Genomic DNA, 21221 nt, shown 5'->3' on the forward strand with positions numbered 1-21221 from the left:
ACACAGGTAATGCTTTCATTCCTGGTAAAAGACAAGAGCCAGAAGCAGGAAGAACAAACCAGGAAGACAGGCTCTGGCCCCTGTCCTTGCCCTCAACATTATATCTGCAGAGCTTCATGCCCTCTGACTTCCCTCCCTCCATTTCATGGATGCTTCTGCTTCCTCAATGCCTGGCAGTCCTAAAAACTGAGAAGTAGGTGCTTACTAAATCACTCCATGCTATGCGAGCCCTCTTGACATCACTAGGATTTATAATATATGGCTTCAAGCCCTAACTCTGTCATTCCTGTTTCTGTTAGCTCTGAATAATCACTTAACATTATCAGAAGCTAGTCTTAGCTTTCCATTCTATAAAATGGGTATTATGGTGAGTATTCTAGATGTAAAATCATTCTACATAGTGTTACATGTCAATAAAATGTAGGCTGTTAATAATTGTACTCATCATGCTTGCCCCAAAATCCTCACAGTTTGTCAGAATGTGGACATTTTAACGATTGGCTTAAATAAGTCAGTAAACAGCTAATTTAGGGACCCAAAAGGCCAATAGTTACTGAATTGTGAACTATAACAAATATCTCCCCCAGAACTATAATTCAAGCCAACACATTTTTATGAATTTAATTGGTTCTGATTATCTGCGTTTCTTTCATATTTTTCCTGTCCCATTTCCTGAGTTTATACAACTTCCTTTGCCAGCTAAACTTAAATCCCTGAAAATCAGAACTGAACATGCCAGGTACATTTCTGACAGCCATAAACAAACTTGGGATTTAGTTAAGGCCTCTTGTGTCTTAGCTAAGTGTTCACCACCTTTGAGATTCCAGAAGTCCCTGGACACTCTCTCCCTCCACCCTCTTCACTCTCTAACCTCTTATCTCTTGAAATGTAACCAGATGGTTAGCAAAGATCACAGAATGTGCAGAAAATCCACAGTTATGCAAACAGTTTTCTCATCTATAAAAGGAAGGTGAACATCACTAGTCTGCCTACCTGGAGGCTGTTAAGACAGAAGGGGCAGCTTTTTCAGGGCATTAGAAAATGTTTGGTAGAGAAGCCATCACTGGAATTTGAAGGATGTGAATGAAGTGACCACTGGAGAAGATAGGCACGATTTTGTAAGATTTTAATATTTGCTATTGGTGGTAAACCAAATATTATCACTGGGGAAGGTCAATAGAAGAAATAGCAGAAATCAGGCATAAAAAGCTGAGAAAGTTATGACATATTTGGAGAGGAGAGATAACTTTGATATGTTTTGATTTTCTGATGATGCAGGGGCTCAATGGGACATCGGACTGGAACATTATGACTAAGGGAAACCCTAAAGCATCTTGAATGCCATTGTAGTCATTTGGAATGTCTACTTTACTGGATAATTTTTTCAAAAATATATAATTATATCTAGTCTTTAAAAAATTACTTAATCAGCTGTGTGAAATGCAATGTAAAAGTGACACCCAAAGTGTTTGCTTAAGGCACAGGTTCAACTGGTGGTTAAAAGATGTCACACACACACCTACCGACACACTCACACACTCACACAACCGGCCATCACTCATGGTAATCATACAAACAGTGATTTGTTGAAAGAATGTGTGAGTTAGGATTAGTATATTTTATGTTCAAGCAAGCTAAATAAAATTTTTCTTACTGTTTTTGTTGGTTTTGATTGTTTAACTCTAGGATTTCCTAGAAAATCTAGCAAACTGATATGCTTGGTGTATCCCCAAGAGGGAAGAGAATAAGTAAGATTGCATAATTTTGTCATGGGACTTCTTTGGTTATGTATCTCATGGGACTAGTGTCTCATGGAAAACACTTGGGAAATGTTACAGTAAAAAGAAAGATAAGAGACAAAAAACCCAAACAAAGAGCAATATTGAAAACTCAGGAATGCAAACATGGGACCTGGACTATAACAGTGTCGGAAGGGTTGGAGAAGAAGGAAGGTTGGAAACACACTATGAAAGTGAAACAGACAGGACTTAATGATTCATTATATATCAGGAAAGGAGACGGAGGAATCAAAATTATGCCCAGCTTTTAAAGTGCAGGGAAATTGTGATCTTATTCTATTTATATAATGTTTAAGTAATCGATTTATAAAAATCTATTATAATCGAAGTCTTCTTCATTTTTGCATTGCAATCAAAGAGTTCCCAAATGTGAGAAAAGTGGCAATGTCTAATATTGGCACTCACCTGCATGACATCTGTCTACCCTTTAGAACCTTTGACCTAATATTTTATTTAAAAACTATCATAGATGCACACAGGTGTATAAACTTAAATGAAAAGCCAAAATATCAAAGAATAAGAAATTAGTTCAGTATACCTGTGTATATTAATCTGAGTATATTAATAGAATGCTATGCATTAAAAACCATATTTTACAAGAAAACTTCAAAACATATTAGATAACAAAAACCTCCCATGGTATAAGTTAAGCATAGAAAAAGAAGGGAGGTTATAAAGCAAAATATACTAATAAGAATTTCGTTAAGGAAAATATGTTAATGATACTTAGAGAAAAATGGACATATAAAAACACAACATTTCAGCAATAGTTTTATTTGGACAGTGAATTAATTGCAACTTTTAGTTTTCTCTGTATATTTGAGTTTCCCAAATGCCCATGTGGTACTTACTAAGCAGACAAAATTGTATTCTTAATAGGACAGGTTTTTGTTTAACATGATACTATTATGATTATTATTGCCAGAAAAAAATACATACTAATTTTGTCATTCACTTTTCTATCCTTTCTTCCTTCCTTCCTTCTTTCCTTCATTCCATTAGTTTAATCAAGAAACATTGATCAAATATACATTGTGTGCCAAGTTCTTTTCTAGGCTGCTGGGATAGAAAATAGCAAATTATTGAGTCCTCCTTCTAGGTGCTCTCAGCCACAAAGGCACTGATGGAGAGCCAGCATCAGGCACTACAGTGGCCTCAGATTTTGCTGAAGGAAGGAAGCACATTAGGACAAAAAGAAGGGTCATTTGGCTCTCATGATATTTGTCAAAAAATAGAGCTAGCTATGGAAAGATGGGAGATGCCAACAGGTAAGTCCTCCACAGGTATCTGAAGTAACTGCTGTGGGCTTGGGAAGAGGGAGGGAAAATGTCTTTGGTGTAGTAGAGAAGCTACAACTCATTTAATTATACATATGTGTTGAATTACAAGAAATTGAGATACATACCAAAAGTGAGGATTATGTGGGTCTGAGGGAAGTTGTCACTAACTTGAAACATCAATGGAATCTTCAGAAATATCAACTATGCAGAGGAGAGGGAGAGAGGATGATTTGAAATGATGGGTCCATAGTTTGAGATGCCAATCAGACAATGCAACTCTCCTTCTGTGTGCAGGGGCATTCGTGTGTAGGTGTATGCCTTTGGGGTAGGATAGAGAGTAGGCAGAGCCTACATCTCCGAATGAATAGGTTAGAAACTACTGATTTGGCCATGAAGAGGTCATCATAGAAATCTCATATATAATGGAGGCAACATCTGAAACTTGGTTCTAAGAGACCTAAGATTGCTGAGACTTTGAAACTTGGAAATCTATCATTTCCAAATAGGCAGCATTTATTTTATTTTTTTTCCTCAATAGTTGAAGAAGTTTATTATCTGGAGCAGACTGTTCTCTTTTTCCAAGTGACCACCTGAAAGAGCTTTATTATGACACACAAAGCAAACTCCACTGCCAACCATTTATATTGGCCATAGATAGCCCATGTTAATATATCCAAAGATAAGCTTTGAGCTTAGATGAGAATGAAGTGGACATAGCAAGGCAAAGTATCAATTCTAATCACTCAATCCACACACAACCATATACCCATGTGCACACACACACTCACATAGACACGTACACATCCTACATACATATACATATGCTGTCAATCCATTGTCTGAGTCTTGATGGTTAGAGGAGTTTTGCTTGAAACTAAATGTACTGTTTTAACAAAATATTTGGGAACAAAGAATTCTAGATCCAAACAGAAATGCTTGGAGATCCATATTGCATAGAGTAGGAGGAGGCCATTCTCTCAGCTCTACCCAGAGGATAAAAGACTTTGGAAACTTTGGGTAATGACACCCTTGGCCCAGGCAATGGTAGCTTTCAAGAGGTGTGTTAGGTATGACAGCTTCATAGATAATAGACATTGATAAACAGGAGAGAAAAAGACACAAGGGCCTCTTTGTGGTGACTATGGCTGCCAACCTGGTTTGTGAACATGTGGTAAGCCTTCTGTGAACTCCCCAAAACCACTAAGAACAGAAGAAGGGGAAGTAGGGGGGTGGGGTAAGTCATCGTATGTAGGAAACAGCCACTGTCATTTAAGCACAAAAGTCAAAGTGATTATTATTGTCCTCCCAGGCTATAAAAGACCCTGATTTTTAAGTTACATATGGGGATAAAGAATGAAGCCAAAGCTGAAACTCCCGTTCATCATTTAACCCCACAGAGGCATGCATGCCTACATCTTGAATATAGCTCTTTTGCACTTGACAATTAGACCAAGTTAAGAAAGACCACAGGCTATTAATTTCTTTTCCCCACCACCTCCAGGCCTTTTTACCACCCTTGGAAATAAGACTAGGTTTTTTTATTTTTTAATTTTTTTCCCTCATTTAGCTTTGGACGGGGCTTGGGGGTTGGGAGACAGAAGAGAGAGAAATGTGATTAAAATGTAGGTCAGCTGGTAAGTTATTTACAAATGGCTGAGAGAATAGAACAAGGACATACTTGGTCAAGTCCTTGGCAAAGGCCTTAAAGGAAGATGTAAAGAAGAACAATCACTTTGTGTGAAACAGTCACCTCTTTCAGGGTCAAAGCCACTTTCCCGAGTTGCTGAAGCGAATCTTTATTTTTTTCCTAAAACTCAACAGACAGCATCTTCAGAACCTAATTTGATTTTGATTGATTTTTGAAACTTGAAACACTTCTAAACTAATTTTCAGTATATTACTCTTGTCAACGCTTAAAGATTTTGTCAGGAGGAATTTGCTGAACAGACACAGTAATTTTGTTTCTCATTCTGGCATATCACCCCTAAAGAGGAAGCCCAGGGAGGGAGGCAGCTCCGTTACTACAGCTGCTGCTATTAGAATATACATTGCAATTACTTTGCTGCTATTTTGGGGGTCTTCTCAACCAGTTCATGCCACAACCCACGGGAGCTAGACGTCTTGAAATAAGAATCACAGAATTGTTGACTCCTCTTGGGTCACACCTGGGATAGAGAGGAGGGACTTGAGACCCAGAGAGAAGTGATTCATTCAAGGTCATATAGCAATTTAGTGGCAAGCCTGGGACTAGAGGATATCTTCATATTTTTAGCCCGTTTGTCTCCCCAGTGTATCAAGAAGCACAGAAGCTAGCTAGGTCAGCCCTGCAGTGGTCATGGACCAAGCTGGGATTTATTAAATAAATATACCAGTGACAATGTCAATGGGAGATGGGGCCTTTAATTGTGGTCAATACACCAATCGATAGGCAGTAAAAGCCACTCTGATAGCCCAGCACAATGCTACCCCTAGGAAGTGTAGGGGCTGTGTTAACAGTGTCTCCCCTTTTGTCTAGCCACAGTCAGCAGATCCATTGGGGGTTGTTGGAAATAACAATGGCATTACAAGCCGGCATTATGCCGAGAGGGCTGTCGAAGAGTGCTTTCCTTTTATTGCTTTTCGCCACCCAGGGTCTGTGGCATGCAGACAGATGGACAGGCTCATCTTAACAAATAAGCAACAGGGACAAACTGCTCTGGCTCAAATCGGCAATCTTCGCTCAAGGCAGGGCCTTGCAAGCGAGGACCTGCAGGTGCCTGGGTAACAACATTGGCAGATGCAAAGCAGAGAATTATTCAGTAGGGTAGTAGAATTAGTAAAGGGCTGGCCCATTGTGTGACCACATGGGCTCAAGGACTTTCATCTGCTACAAAACTACCTTGATACAGTGGGAGTTGGCTACATGTAAAGAGGAAGAACATTAGGAGCAGAGGAAAGACTGGAGATTCTACAGTTCTGTTTTAGCTACTTAAATCTGTTTCCCAACACACAGTGGCCTATAGGTGAATACTAGTAGATGAAATTAATATGCATTTATGTATATGCATTTATTAATACATTCTCAATGCAATTCAATGCATGTCATAAGGTGACTCTGGGTGAAATTGAACACCAACGCGTTTTTTGTTTGTTTGTTTTTTGTTTCTTTAAATCTGGGTAAAGAGAAATTGAGAAAGGAATGGCCGTTGATATTTCAAATAAAAAGATAGTTTTAAAAATGTTTTGCATATTTTTTTAAAGTTTTCATTGATACATAATAATTGTATACATATTTATGAAGTACATATGGTAGTTTTTAAGAATCAATAATAGGTATTTGGGAACTGTATTGATGTATTGATGTCCAGCTACTATGACTATATCAGCAGGGCTATGGAGCCAATTTATTCCTTTTGGGTAGAGGCAAGGCTTTCCCCATAGGAATTGGCTATTACCACTTTCAAAGAGTCCTGGGAAGAGATAGTGGCTGGAACACCAGGACTTAGGGTGACTAGGACTGTAGTGAGGGGGGATGGTCTTTCATTCGCTGGATCTAGGAGTCCAAGCTACAAAGAAAACAGGATTACTTCTTATGAGTGGCAGTACCTGGCCAAGTGGAAACTCAATGGGAGCAAGTCAGACAGCCAAGATTATATAGTCTGGGCCTGGGCTGTAGTTATAAATTAACCTTTGCAGTTACTTATTTGTATATATTTTATCCCTTTAGATAAATCATTTACATCAGAATAGTCTCCTGTCTGCTACTAAAGAAAATTTTAAAAAGGGTCAGACCTAATTATGGGGCTCTCAAGGTAAAGGAGACTGGGAGTTGGGGGACCAGTGCTACTAAGAGCAGAGTGATGGCAGCAGAAGGGTCACCAACAAAGGGCAGCTATGTCCAGTGGAAGAATAACCTCTCAAGGACTTGGCAGCAGTGTGGTGACAGGAGTGACAGGGGTTAAAAAAAGATGACTGGAGGCTGTGCTCTGCACCCTTTCGGCAACAGCCTAGGGGGTCTTCAGAATCATCCAGGAGATGTGTTGAGAAAAGTACTTTGGGGGCAATAAAACAAATGAGTGCTTGGATCAGTGTCACTAGTGAGAGACAAAGATACTAAAATTCATAAAGCTGAAGCCTCGAGGAACTTCCAAGTCTCTCTGGGAAGGCAAGACAAATACAAATGAAAAGATTCCTAAAAAACATAAGCCTGCTAAGCCTCACAGGAATGGAAGAAAACTGTCGGTGGTATAGTAGTTCTGAGAAATGAGAACTGGGGTTGGGTTTATTGCAGATGTTTCCTAAAAGATATGGAAAATGATCTAAACCTTGTAATGTAGAATTTAGGTGATGCAGAAGTTCCTAGAGTAATGTCCCCAAAAGTGCAACTATGAGCAGGGCAGGGGAATTTATTAGTACTGCAAATTCTTGGGCTCCACCCTCAGTCCTACTGGATCAGAATTCTGAGGGGTGGGGGGCGGGTGTAGCAATCTGTGTTTGTTTGTTTGTTTTTGAGCCAGAGTTTTGTTTTGCCCTTGTCTCCCAGGCTGGAGTGCACTGGCATGATCTCAGCTCACTGCAACCTCTGCCCCTCGGGTTCAAGCGATTCTCCTGCCTCAGCCTTTGAAGTAGCTGGGATTACAGGCATGTGCCACCACGTCCAGCTAATTTTGTAATTTTAGTAGGGACAGGGTTTCTCCATGTTGGTCAGGCTGGTCTTGAGCTCCTGACCTCAGGTGATCTGCCCGCCTCAGCCTCCCAAAGTTCTGGGATTACAGGCGTGAGCCACCAGGCCAGCAATCTGTGTTTTAACAAGTGCCCCCAGACGATTCTGTTGGCCATTCAAGTTTGAGGATAACTGAAATAGGGAATGTGGTTTAAGGCAAAGTAATAGAAGTTTGGCTAAAGTTGCCTCTGCCAGCAGCTCCGCTGTAACTAAGAAAAGAGAAAAGTAACTGAGAATTAGTGATTATCAGTTCAGTACTAATAACAGCTCTCTCTTCTATCATCACATGACTCATGACATATTACTCAATTACTGCGTTTTGTTGTTGTATTACTTTCAGAACTATTACTGGTACATATTACTTCAGTTTTATAGGTGAAGCAATTAACAATCAAGAAGTTCTGTTACTTGTCCAAAATTACAAGGATGGTAAGCAGAAGAGGGAATAGAAGCTCCAGACTTTTGATTGCTAATGTGGGGCTCTTTTCTCGACACCTTACTCTCTGTCTTCCTTTCCTGTTGATTAGAAGTATTCAGAAATATCTGAAACTTCCAGAATTTCCCTAGCAGAGGCTGGCATCTTGCATGCCACATCTGAATATTGATAGTGATTTTTGGGACCCTCTGTTGAAAAGGATTCTGAGGATTTATTTGGAGTCTGTAGGAAAGCATGCTGTAATGGGTTGTTAATGTCTGCAGTGAGCATCAAATGGTGAAGTGACAGTATATGTATAATATATATAATATAACATGCTCACAAAGTATGATCTTGTTCTGGGCTTCATGGCATTATTTGGCTAGGCCCTGATAAGTACAAACTGTAGAAGAACAGCATTCAGTTAGGAGGATTAAATAGGGGTGGGTTGATGAAGAGAGGAATGATGATTCTCACATGCCTTCATATTAGCTCATTAGCCATTATTGTTCATTCTAAAATTCTGGGCACATTCTAATAACACAGCTTTTTATTCCAGCTTCATAAAAGGACAGATACAAATGTCCAAAGTCTGCCAGTCCTCTTGACTTGCCCCAGTATTGTCTTTTTAGGAATGAATGGAAACTTTTCCCATTTTGCTGGCTTTTTCCCACTAACCTCCCCCTATAAAACTAAACAAAAATCACAAAGCAAACAAACAATAACAATAAAAGACATTATTACTATCAACCAGCCAAATATTCCTAAAGCATCAAGTCCATGTGACCATCCTGATTGCTATTATTGTGTATTGTGTGTGAGTCACTTGCAAACTCAGGCTCAGTTTTTAATTATTCCCAATTGTCACTTTGCACTGAAAAAACAGACCAAACCTTTGTCCAAATCATGTGTGATAGAGCAATATTTTTATTTCCTATAACACCAGCAACTCGCATTTGCTTTCCCTCTAGCTCTTGCTAATTTCCAGGGATTTGGCTGCAATTTGGAAAAGGCCTCTCCCGATGGAGGCCACAGTTTCCAGCCCCTGTTGCCTTCCTGGCACTGCTTTCTAATCATCCCCCTACCCTTTTCTGATATTATATCTGCAATCATTACTCCATTTTGCCGTGATTTTAATTAGAGGACCTGTGGTATCTTTTAATATTCTTCTGCACATTGAGGCTCCTGAGCACTTGTTACCAACCAATGCCTCACTATAATTTGGAAGCTGTGGCTTCATAAGCAAGTCCTCCAATCTTTTGATATTAAATTTTCAAATTAATCTCTGCTGTATGCATCACTGGTGATTATCTTGGCCTAAATTATGCATCTTTCTTAAAGTTAGGAAACAACGGCTCATCCCATCTGACAATGAATCTAGGCTGATACTCTTCTCTCTAAGGAGAAAAAGTTTGTTTTTAACCCTCTATGGGTATAGAGATCTCTTTGACTCCAGTTTTGTTTGCTATCATCCCACTTGTGGCTACAATAAGAGCAAAACTGATCCTGTGAGTGCTGTCTCAGAACCCTCTTGTGGGTTCCTATTGCTTCCAAGAAAAATCCAAGCCCCCATTTATCCTTCAAAAGATCAACTGTTTAAATATCAAGGAAGAGTGATATAACTATATTATTAGAAAAAAATGTATGGAGTTAACTGATAATGGCTTGTGGTGTTATTCCTCAAAGGGAGATTTTATGGTACAGTGGGATGTACACAGTCTCTGGAGTTGGAGGGACTCAGATTAATATCCATTATTCAATATTTATTACCTTCCCCATTTCTAGAAAGTTGTTTCCATTTTCTATGCCTCAATTTTTATTGTCAGAACTAACAGGGTTGCTATGGCAGCACATAGTAGGTTATCAAAAGACAAATTTCCCTTTTCTCTAACTTCTTCCCCTGGGTATTTCTTGTAGGGGCAACCCTCAAGACTTACAGGATTGAATCTAAATATCAATAATTGGGCAATGTAAAGAAAAAATTTTGGAGTATTTATAGTCATATGTTGGAAGTGGGATTTGGAGGAGCAAATAAGCTAAAATTAGATTATTTATCAAAATCCCCCACATGTAGTTTCAAACGGGGATGGGATCTGTTCTCTTGGTTTAATTCAGGCATCATTGTGCCTGGTTTAAAAGCGTGCTGCACCATCTAACTATAATCTTTCTCTTCACAATTGTGTCACTGTGCTCACATGAAGCCACTGTCCCATCAAATGAGAGGACAAATAAACTTCCAGTAAGAAATAAACAAGATAATCTGATACATTTCAATCTCAAAAAGACTACCACCAGACACTCTATAAGATGACATAACAATCAAACAGCACTGAAGATCTGGATTGATCACATCTGAATACAATTATAATCTACTCCCAAGCTCACGCTACAGTACAACTAAAAGGTGGCATAAGAACACAAACCAAAATAATTCTCTGTCCCTGTGTTTGACAACACTGGAAACAGGCATACCTCCCTCTCTCTGAGCTAAATAACTCTAGGATGATGTATTTTACCTCTTTCTTTGCTAAGCAATGCTGAGAATAAACAAAAATAATTTAGCTGCTTGCTCTAGGAAATACCTGCTCCAGGAAGATAAGACTGGGAACTAACCAAACAGCTTACTTATCATAAATAACACCCGACTCATCCAGAATTACTTCAAGACCCTCCGCACTGTGACCATCAATCCAAAGCTATCATGGCATAATCTCTGCCCAATCCCAAATAGTTTCTATCCTGTAAGACTCTCCTTAAATTCAGTCACTCTGACCCCAAAACCATATATATTTCTATTTTGAGACACTACTAAGGCTGTCTCCTTTCCTGCAGTAAATCTAATAAACTGAGCTTTTCTTGATCAATAGACTTTTCTGATGATCTTTGAGGACTCAACAGTTGACTCTGTAAAGTACTTTATTACAAGACTAATTGTATTTAACTTTTTAAAAAATCTGTTTTTCTGTTTTTATCTTTTTATTTATTCCCCCAAGAAATATTTATTGAGTGTCAAGAACTGTGCTAGACATGGAGAAACAACTATTTTTGCCTTCATGGAATATACATTCCAGTAAGGAAAAATATATTAGTTTTAAAGATGACAAGCATAATTATACCATTACAGTTGTGATAAGTGTGTTACAGCAAAAATCCTAAAATTCTAAGAAAACATGTCAAGGGAGAACCACATTTGGCTTTGAGTGCATGTGTGTGTTGGAGAGTGGGGACAGTATCCCCAGACAGGCAGCATTTAAGGTGAGACAAGAAGTCCAAGTGGAGGGGTGCCACTGATAGAAGTGATAGTATGTCCAATGCTTAGTGTCAGAAGGAGCTTGGCTTGCTGCCAGGACAGAAAGAAGGCCAATCCAGAATAACCAGCCATTGGGAGGGAGTTTGACTGGAGGTAGGCAGGGCTGGGATTGATCAGGCTTTGTCAGACATGATAAGCATTTATTCCTGGAGGTTAGTTGCATCGGGCTGTTTCTTTCTTCTGATGCTACTATGACTTAGACTCTAATATGTTTGTATTAATAGCATCTCACATTTGATGTCCAAAGATGATGTCCATATTAGTGCCTACTTTTATCTCCTCTTCTGTAGCCATATGCTCCCTCTTTCTAGTTTTACCTTCTTTTATTTTACAAAATTTCTTCAACTCCCTGTGTTTGTTCTGTTCCCCTTCCTATGCTTTTTCTAGGACAGGGTCCTCACAGCCAATATTCTACCTTATTTAGCCTCTTTGGGACTGAAGGAGTTCTTGCTTCCCTAGGTTAAGTCCCTTGAAGAAAGCCTTTAAAAAGATGTGGTCTATGAACTCTTTCTACAGCTTAAGTAATGTAATGCATTATTGACTCTTTCCAGATATAAGGTCCCCACCGCTGCCAGCATTAATGAAGAAACTTTCCCTAGTTCACAAGTGTTAACAGGCCTCCAGTCTTACTCAACTTCTTCCTGGAGTGGTTTACTCCCTGGGGAAGCATGATTGTCTCAACTGTATCTCAAGTTGGGAGGTGATTTCTGTTCCAGAAACTCAAAAAGAGTGGAAGTTTATTTGTAAAATGATTATGGCAGTTTGGAATTTGTTAAGTGCTCATGTCATTGGACAATGAGATTTGTGTTTGTCACACCACATCTTGATGTTTTCTATTATAATGTTAAATGCAGAATGTTAAAACTTTATTTTGGGGCCAGGCACCATGGTTCTGGGATTAGTGCCCTTATAAAAAAGAACTGAGAGAGCTCCCTCATTCCTTCTACCATGTGAAGACACAGCAAGAAGGCACCATCGATGAAGCAAAGCATAGGCCCTCACCAGACATCAAATACGCTGGCACCTTGATCTTGGACTTCCAGTCTCCAGAACTCTCAGAAATAAATATCTATTGTTTAGAAGCCACCAGTCTATGGTATTTTGTTATGGAAGCTTGAACAGACTAAGACAAAGGGTCTTGAGTTTCTGTTGTCTACCATGTTGCCCTAACTCAGAGTCAAGTAGTGTTGTTTCAACCTAAGGTCCTTCAGTGGATTCTGGGGACTTAGCAGTGCTAAAAAGGGTGCTGTAATCCCAGCACTTTGGGAGGCTGAGGCGGGTGGATCACGAGGTCAGAAGATCGAGACCATCCTGTCTAACACAGTGAAACCTTGTCACTACTAAAATACAAATAATTAGCCGGGCCTGGTGTCGGGCGCCTGTAATCCCAGCTACTTGGGAGGCTGAGGCAGGAGACTGGCATGAACCCGGGAGGCAGAGGTTGCAGTGAGCTGAGATCACGCCACTGCACTCCAGCCTGGGCAACAGAGCGAGACTCCATCTCAAAAAAAAAAAAAAAAACAACCTTTATTTTGAAAGACTAAACCATTATGTGTATCCAATTCTTATTCAGAAGTCCAATATATAAAATAGACAAAAGCAAAGTAGCTCAACTGAGAGCAGGGGAAGATCTGAGAGCTGGCATATTGGATACCCTTTTTAGCACTGCTAAGTCCCCAGAATCCACTGAAGGACCTTAGGTTGAAACAACACTACTTGACTCTGAGTTAGGGCAACATGGTTGACAACAGAAACTCAAGACCGTTTGTCTTAGTCTGTTCAAGCTTCCATAACAAAATACCATAGACTGATGGCTTCTAAACAATAGATATTTATTTATGAGAGTTCTGGAGACTGGAAGTCCAAGATCAAGGTGCCAGCGTATTTGATGTCTGGTGAGGGCCTATGCTTTGCTTCATCGATGGTGCCTTCTTGCTGTGTCTTCACATGGTAGAAGGAATGAGGGAGCTCTCTCAGTTCTTTTTTATAAGGGCACTAATTTCATTCATGAGGGCTCCACCTTCAAAATGTAATCATCTCCCAAAGGCCCCTCCTCCAAATATCATCCCTTTGGGGATTAGGATTTTGTGATGGTTAATACTGAGTGTTACTTGATTGGATTGAAGGATACAAAGTATTGATAGTGGGTGTGTCTATGGGTGTTGCTAAAGGAGATTAACATTTCAGTCAGTGGGCTGGGAAAGGCAGACCCACCCTTAATCTGGGTGGGTACAATCTACTCAGCTGCCAGATCGGCTAGAATATAAGCAGGCAGAAAAAAGTGAAAAGAGAGACTGGCCTAGCCTCCCAGCCTACATCTTTCTCCCATGCTGTAAGCTTCCTGCCCTGGAACATCGGACTCCAGGTTCTTCAGTTTTGGAACTCAGACTGGCTGTCCTTGCTCCTCAGCCCACCGATGACATATTGTGGGACCTGGTGATTGTGTGAGTTAATACTAAATAAATTCCCCTTTATATACACATTTATTCTATTAGTTCTGTCCCTCTAGAGAACGCTAATACAGGATTTCAACATATAAATTTTAGGAGAATGCAAACATTTAGACCATAGCACCCTCCTGCAATAAACACTTAGACATTGTCAACAAAATGGTGCAAACTTTTACAGGCATAGCCCCACTAGTCATAACAAAAGAGAAATCCCTTAGCGCTATGAGTCAAAATAGAACTGTAAATGAGAGTAGAAGTGCATGAGCTAATACTGCTGCTGGGGTAAGGGTGGCCCTTAAACTAGGGACTAGGGTGTTTAACACATATTCAGAAACAGAAGACATGACCTTGGGCTCACCAGAGGTCTACCTGAGAATTTGTTGTAAAATCCATTAAAGTGGTACTTTCTCATGGAAGGAAGGGAGTATATAAAACCATCTCTCACCATAAAATGAATTCAAGAAAACACGTCCAACTCTCTCTAGTCTCTGGTTGGAAAAAAAATCCTCCAAGAATCTGTGAAATTAAAATCATAATCCTGTTTCACTTTTGGGAGTCAGGTTTGGATTTAAATTTCCTTTATGGTTTGTGAAGCCACAAGCTTTTCTATTAACATACAAATGATCCCAGGTCTGTGGTCCCCTTTGAGCACCTGGAAAATTCCAACACAGTCACTCTCTGGAGAGATATACCCTCACCTCAGGCTGCACAGAAAGATGAGCTTGCTACCCCAAAGCACAAAACATAAAAGAAAATGATCCACCGTGAGTAAGAGGGAACAGATGTAAGAAACAGCTGATTAAGATCTGCTACCATTTCAATTAATGGAACCATATGATGTAAACTGCAAAATCAGTACATTTTTAGAAAAAATCAAAGACACGAAGATGCATTAAAACCATAAGAAATGACTAAAATACATTGAAATATATCAGGTAGATAAAAATCAAAATTAAAATAGTCATCTGATAAAAAATACTTACAGCAAGGAAATAGCAATTTAGATACAACCAAGGAGGGAATGGGTTGAGTAGGGCATTGGGTCCCTTATTTGAAAATTATGGACCAAGCCCTATTCTGCTGTTTCTTTTTCTCCCCTGTACTTGAAACTAGACTGGGCTAAGGAGAACTAGATTAGAACAAGCACTACTTCCTGTGTACATCCCTATACGGCTGCTCTAAATCATTCATTTAGCAGAACAGCCTTCGAATTCTTTGATGTTAGAAATCTCCTGTAACTTTTCTGCAGAAACAAATGATCACCTGTTAATTGACTCTGGGATGGTAAAATCTGTCAAATATCAGAAAAGATTTGATCTTCTAGTCTAACATTTCAGACTTTGGAACATAACATCTTGTTTATGGCCTGGTATGTAACTTCTTTTAGGGACAGAGAATGCATTAATATATGGATGGAGAAATGCAATTGAGAGCAAAATTCCCATTTTAGGGTAGAAATCTAACTCACACAAAAACTGCTAAATCTGTCAACCTACACGTTTTCCTGAAAGCTAACACCTTCCTAAACTGACAGAATAGCAAATACTCCAAATACTCTGCATTATTTCATTTAAACTCAACAGAAATCTTAAGATTTAGATATCATTTTATTTTTAAAAGTTACAGATAAGAAAAGGGAGGCCTGTAGAAGCATTTTATCCACACATAAGCAGATCTCAGTTTTGTTTTGTTTTGTTTTTTGAGATAGCATCTTGCTCTGTCGCTCAGGCTGGAGTGCAGTGGCTTGATCCTGGCTCACTGCAACCTCCACCTCCTGAGTTCAAGCAATTCTCCTGCCTCAGCTTCCTGAGTAGCTAGGATTACAGATGCCCGCCACCACGTCCGGCTAATTTTTGTATTTTTAGTACAGACAGGATTTCACCATGTTGTCCAGGCTGGTCTCAAACTCCTGACCTCGTGATCCACCCACCTTGACCTCCCAAAGATCCCAGTTTTTAATACCAAAGCTCATGGACTCTATCTCTGTACTCCACGATATTCCTTTCCTTGAATTCTGAATCATGATTAACCAAGTTTAACATTGAAATCCTGAGCACCCATGCTGGAGTTGTAAGACCACCTGCCAAATGTATTTGAATGTTTTGTTTCTTCGTTTTGTTTTATTTTTTTCCCCCTAATCTAGCAATAAAGAAACTAGCAAAATTCAAACCTACTACCCCCTGCTAGGGTCAGCTGTTCTGTAAAAACATGGCTGCTGAAAACTCTCACTTCAAATTTCACCCTAGGTTCAACGTGTGGCCAAAATGTGTCTCTCCTCAGGCTCCTCTGGGGCCTCTTCAGCTACACAGAGCAGTGGTTATGTGTGAGGCCATTAAGAGTTCATCACTGAAAAAGAGACAGTGGGACAAGAAGGACACAGAGGTTATAGAAAGTGACTCCTGTGTTGTGGTAGGTGTAAAAGTAAATGGCAGAGGGCCGGTCATGATGGCTCACACCTCTAATCCCAGCACTTTGGGAGGTCAAGGCAGGTGAATCACTGGAGGTCAAGAGTTTAAACCCTGCCTGGCCAACATGGCTAAACCCCAACTCTACTAAAAATACAAAAATTAGCTGGGGGAGGTGGTGGGCACCTATAGGCCCAGCTACTTGGGAAGCTGAGGCAGGAGAATCACTTGAACCTGGGAGGCAGAGGTTGCAATGAGCCAAGATCATGTCACTGCACTCCAGCCTGGGCGACAGATTGAGACTCCATCTCAAAAAAAAAAAAAAAAAAAAAAAAATTGGTAGAAAGGAAACAGGAAATATCCTGTCAGATGGACATTGGTGAAAAGGATGTGGGTGCAGAAAGGGCTCCATTGAAAGGGCGATAATAAAAACTAACTTTAAGAAGTACTTAAAAATCTGTCTCTCTACAGCAAAGCTTTTTCCAGGTCTCTATTCTCATTCTAACATTTTTCTAGGACCAAAGGAAGGAAGAACAAAATTATCCATATATTAATATTTACAACTCTCTAGGCTTCCAGATGTTTTTGTTGTTTTTGGGTTTCTATTATTATTATCAATTTAACCTCGAGAATCACTACATATTCTTTTAGCTACTATTTCTGAGCCCTTTGCACATGGCTGGTACAGAGCTGTGTTCTTTAGTTGTATTACTGCCTGTGAATACAACAATTCCACAAGATCATGATTATTGTCTCACTTTTATAGACAAGGGAAGTGAAGCCAAAAGAGATTTCACTTGTTAAGTAGAAGAACCAGGATTTGAAATCAGGTTCTTCATTTTCTATGGCTTTGCTCTTACCCGCCATGATATACCACCTGCCCTTAGCAACAGGTGTCAAGGAACCAGAACAAAGAGGGTACTATGGGAAATTGTTTTGAGAAATGCTGGGTTAATATAATTAAACTACCTGACATGATAATATGCATAGGAAATCTCCCACAGGAGTAGAGAATATGGTGTATTTCCCAAATTTGTTTGATCACGGGGTCTTTTTTACAGCATATCTTGTAAGATAACTGTTTTATAAAGCACACATTGGGAAATGCTTTCATAGGCTGATATCTCACTGGAGCAAATCCTACTTAATTATTATAACCAACATGTAGGTTCCCAGAGTGGACAGAATCGGGTAATCAGCCCCCTTATAGAGTACTGCTTTGGCTAAGCTTCTTTCTGTATGCATATGCTCTGAGTTTCAGTGAACGTCTAGAAGAAACCTGTCTTCATATAATTCCATTTTGTGTGGGGAAGATTAATGGTGCCCAGAGTTTTTCTCCTAGAAATTTTGTGATTCTCTTTTTCACTTTATTTTTTCCTCAAACACCATAGAGACTTCTTTTTCCTACCAGTGGCTTTTAACAGAGGCACTTAATTGGTATTTTCGAGGTCTTTCCTTGAACTCAACTTTCAAAACAAAGCTGTGTTAAAGTTACCAAAAATAAAAGTGAAACAACACTTGACTTTATACTTTTTGTCAAAATGAGAAAGAAACACTGCCAAGTTTCTCACAAGTGGCCAGTCGTTTCTAAAGCAGTTTCCCCCACCTGGACCAAGCGTACTACTGATATTCACAACTTGCTTCTCTACACGTTCCCCTCAACTTGGTGGCAATAATTGCAATGTTGATAATTGATCATTAAATAAAATGGGATAAATATTGAACAGGGAAAAATGGATAAATGTTCTTTAACAGATGAACGAAGGAAGAGACTTGAGATATTAAAAGGGAAGTGAAGGGAGGGTGTTCTGTCTTTGTATAATATCAGAACTGGGAAACAGCCTGTGAGAGGTTTCTGCTCTTTAGTGGTCATTTTAATACCGTGTTTATGAACAATAGGAAAGAAAGAAGAATTCTAATTGCTCTTCTCTTTGAGGCTTCAGAGTTCTTACATGTAATACCATCATTCTTGGACCCTGGAATCATAAAATGTATGAGTAAAAGTGACCCTGGAAGTCATCCAATCCAATGATTTAAAACATCATGTTCCATGCAGTCAGAGGAGAGATGCAAAGGAACCTCCGGGGTTAAGGGCTCCGGGTCCCATCTTTCAATTCAGGGAGAGCAGCTCCATGTTCCTATTGGGGGAAAATTAAAAAAAATTGTATTAAGCTGGATCTTCTAGTCAACATGGCATTTGGAGTTCATGCTATTGTCTCTGTGATCTGCATCTAAGACCTGAAATGTCAAAAATACGGTTTTAACTGAGTAAGTACAGCAACATGTTCAGAATAGAGAATAGGAGGAATCTAAGAGAGGCCAAGAGGAGGTGGTATTTGATTAAAGCAAAGAGAAGCTCCAGAGACTTGAAACTATGGATAACAGCAGTGCAGGGCCTAGAGGTAACCCATGGGCATTTCCTACCACTGCATGGGAATGCCAAGCACACAAGGGGCAGAAGGGTATTGATGGGGCTGAGAGGTGGCCAGGGTCTGTAAGCCATCCCCACTTCAAGCTTTTAGTAACAAGGAGTTGTAAATAGAGGGACCATTTGCAGGTAGGAGACAAGGCAGAACCCGAGTGACCAGAAATCTTGAGAGATCAGTGGGAAATATCCTTCTCTTCCTGCTACATTCCACCCATTCTTTAATCCTACTGAAAACAGCGAGGGAAGACTTCAGTAGAAGCTTCTACCCTTTAAAAAGTTAGCTGACGGTCTTGAAGTTAAGGTCAACTGTAAACATAAGCTATGGACAAGAATTACAAGATATGTGAGAACTAGCACAATGAAAGGGAGAGAACAAAGAGGAAAAATGCTGACAGAAAATGCAGACAAGAAATTTAGCATAAGCATAATTAACATTATCAACAAAATAGGTAAGTAGAGCTTCTATGAAACAAAATTAAGAGGTTGTGTGAAAGAAGAAGCAGGAGGTCTTAGTAATGAAATCGACATGATTATGTAATGAAAAGAATAACAGGAACCACAGAAGAGATAGACTGAATAGCAGAATGGACAGAGTCAAGAAGAAACTGGTGATCTGGAAGAGTGAAAATCTCTCAGAATGAATTTCTGTAATATGAGATGCACCCCCAGATCCCCTTCAAGAAAAAAACTCACTGTCCAGCTGCTGGAATGTGCTTAGCTGCCAGTCTTCAGCTAGTAGCATCGTAAGCATCCACCCCAGCTTTTGAGTCAAGATCATGCTATTCTCAGGCAGCCTCTAGCCAGTGACTAAGCAAGACAGTGGGAAGCTGGGGATTCTGCCATGGGTGACCTTGACAGATCCCTGACAGGCTGTCAGGGACTGCCAGGTAAAAATAGTATGCTGACAGCTCCCTCACCCACCCAATCCTGCCGCTGCCTTTTAATTTTACAGGTGTTACTCACCATTCAAACTTTTCAACTTTGCCACAGCATCCTAGTCTTGGAAATCCAAAGCTACCACAGCATCTGAAAGGTATAGGAAGATTGAAAGCACAAACGAGAACCCAAGAAACATGGGGCAAGCAAGGACTCACAGGTATTGGGGGAATAACGTCCCAAGTCCACAACTGAATCCCTGGAACATGTGACTATATCACAAAATAAATGTAAAATAAGAATGCTATATGCAACTAAATTATAACTTGAATATGAGAGATAAATAATGATACTTATGGGCAGACAAGAACTTAAAAAATCAGTAGCAAAAATGTTTCCAATGCATGATTAAAGAATGTACTAGAGGTTGAGTATTCCTTATCCAAAATACTTGGAAGAATAAGTGTTTCAGATTGTGTATTTTTTTAGATTTTGGAATATTTGCACATACTTACCAGTTGAGAATTCCCAATTTGAAAATAAAAAATATCAAAATGTTCTGATGAGCATTTCTTTGAATGTCACGTAAGCACTGAAAAAGTTTCTGTTCTGAAACATTTTGTATTTTGGCTCTTTCGGTTAAAGATACTCCACGTGTATAAGAATAATGAATACAAAAGGAAGTAATGATAGGCAATAAGTATTTGTGAGTAAAGAAAATACCACATTGGTGTCTAGATTAGACATACATATGTACTTTTTTCTCTAAAACAATCTGGAATTCAAATTCCAATGCTTCCAACCAGGTGATGGGAGTCAGAGAAGAAAGCATAACTGATTTCTCTGTCTTTAATAGATAACTGGTTAACCTTAGTTGTTGCTAGAAAAAAAATAAATTAATAGAATGTTTGATAACAATTCTGGGAAACTCCTTAAATAATAGAAACCAAATAAGTAACTTTCAAACTAGAATAAGAAAACAGTGGAAACCAAAACTTTATCAATTTAAGAGAAACAGGAAAGTGATAATTAAAAAAAGAAGAAGGTAGGTAAACAAAAAAATTAATAACAAAGACAGCCAGTAATATGTTACGTACAAGAACTATTTATTTCCAAATAAAGGAGAAAAACATATAGTTGAACACATAAACCAAAATAAAGCTTGAATAGCAATATTTATATCAAATAAACTGAAATTTAGGGCAAAAAGTTTTATTATAATGGAGACAAGAAAATATTTCACGGTAATAAGCCTAGCAATATACAAAGAAAATGAATCATTTATGATTTTGTCTCCTCTAATGATATAAAGTCCAAATGTTTCAGCAAATTCCAAATAACTATGTGTTATACTGATTATATTATCTTATCAAATAATTAAATTGGAAATGAAATAAGAAACTCAGTAAAATTTCAATATTGTAGACTAAAAATTGTTATTAAAATATTTTTATTGTTTTAAAATTTTGAAAACCCATTAACTGATTCTATTTTACAAGTTGGGGTAAAGGAGAACTTATAGACACAAAAGTCAGGTGTTCAAGCCCAAACAATGC

This window comes from Hylobates moloch, unplaced genomic scaffold, assembly GCF_009828535.3.
Source record: "Hylobates moloch isolate HMO894 unplaced genomic scaffold, HMol_V3 SCAFFOLD_10, whole genome shotgun sequence".
NCBI classification, from domain to species: Eukaryota; Metazoa; Chordata; class Mammalia; order Primates; family Hylobatidae; genus Hylobates; species Hylobates moloch.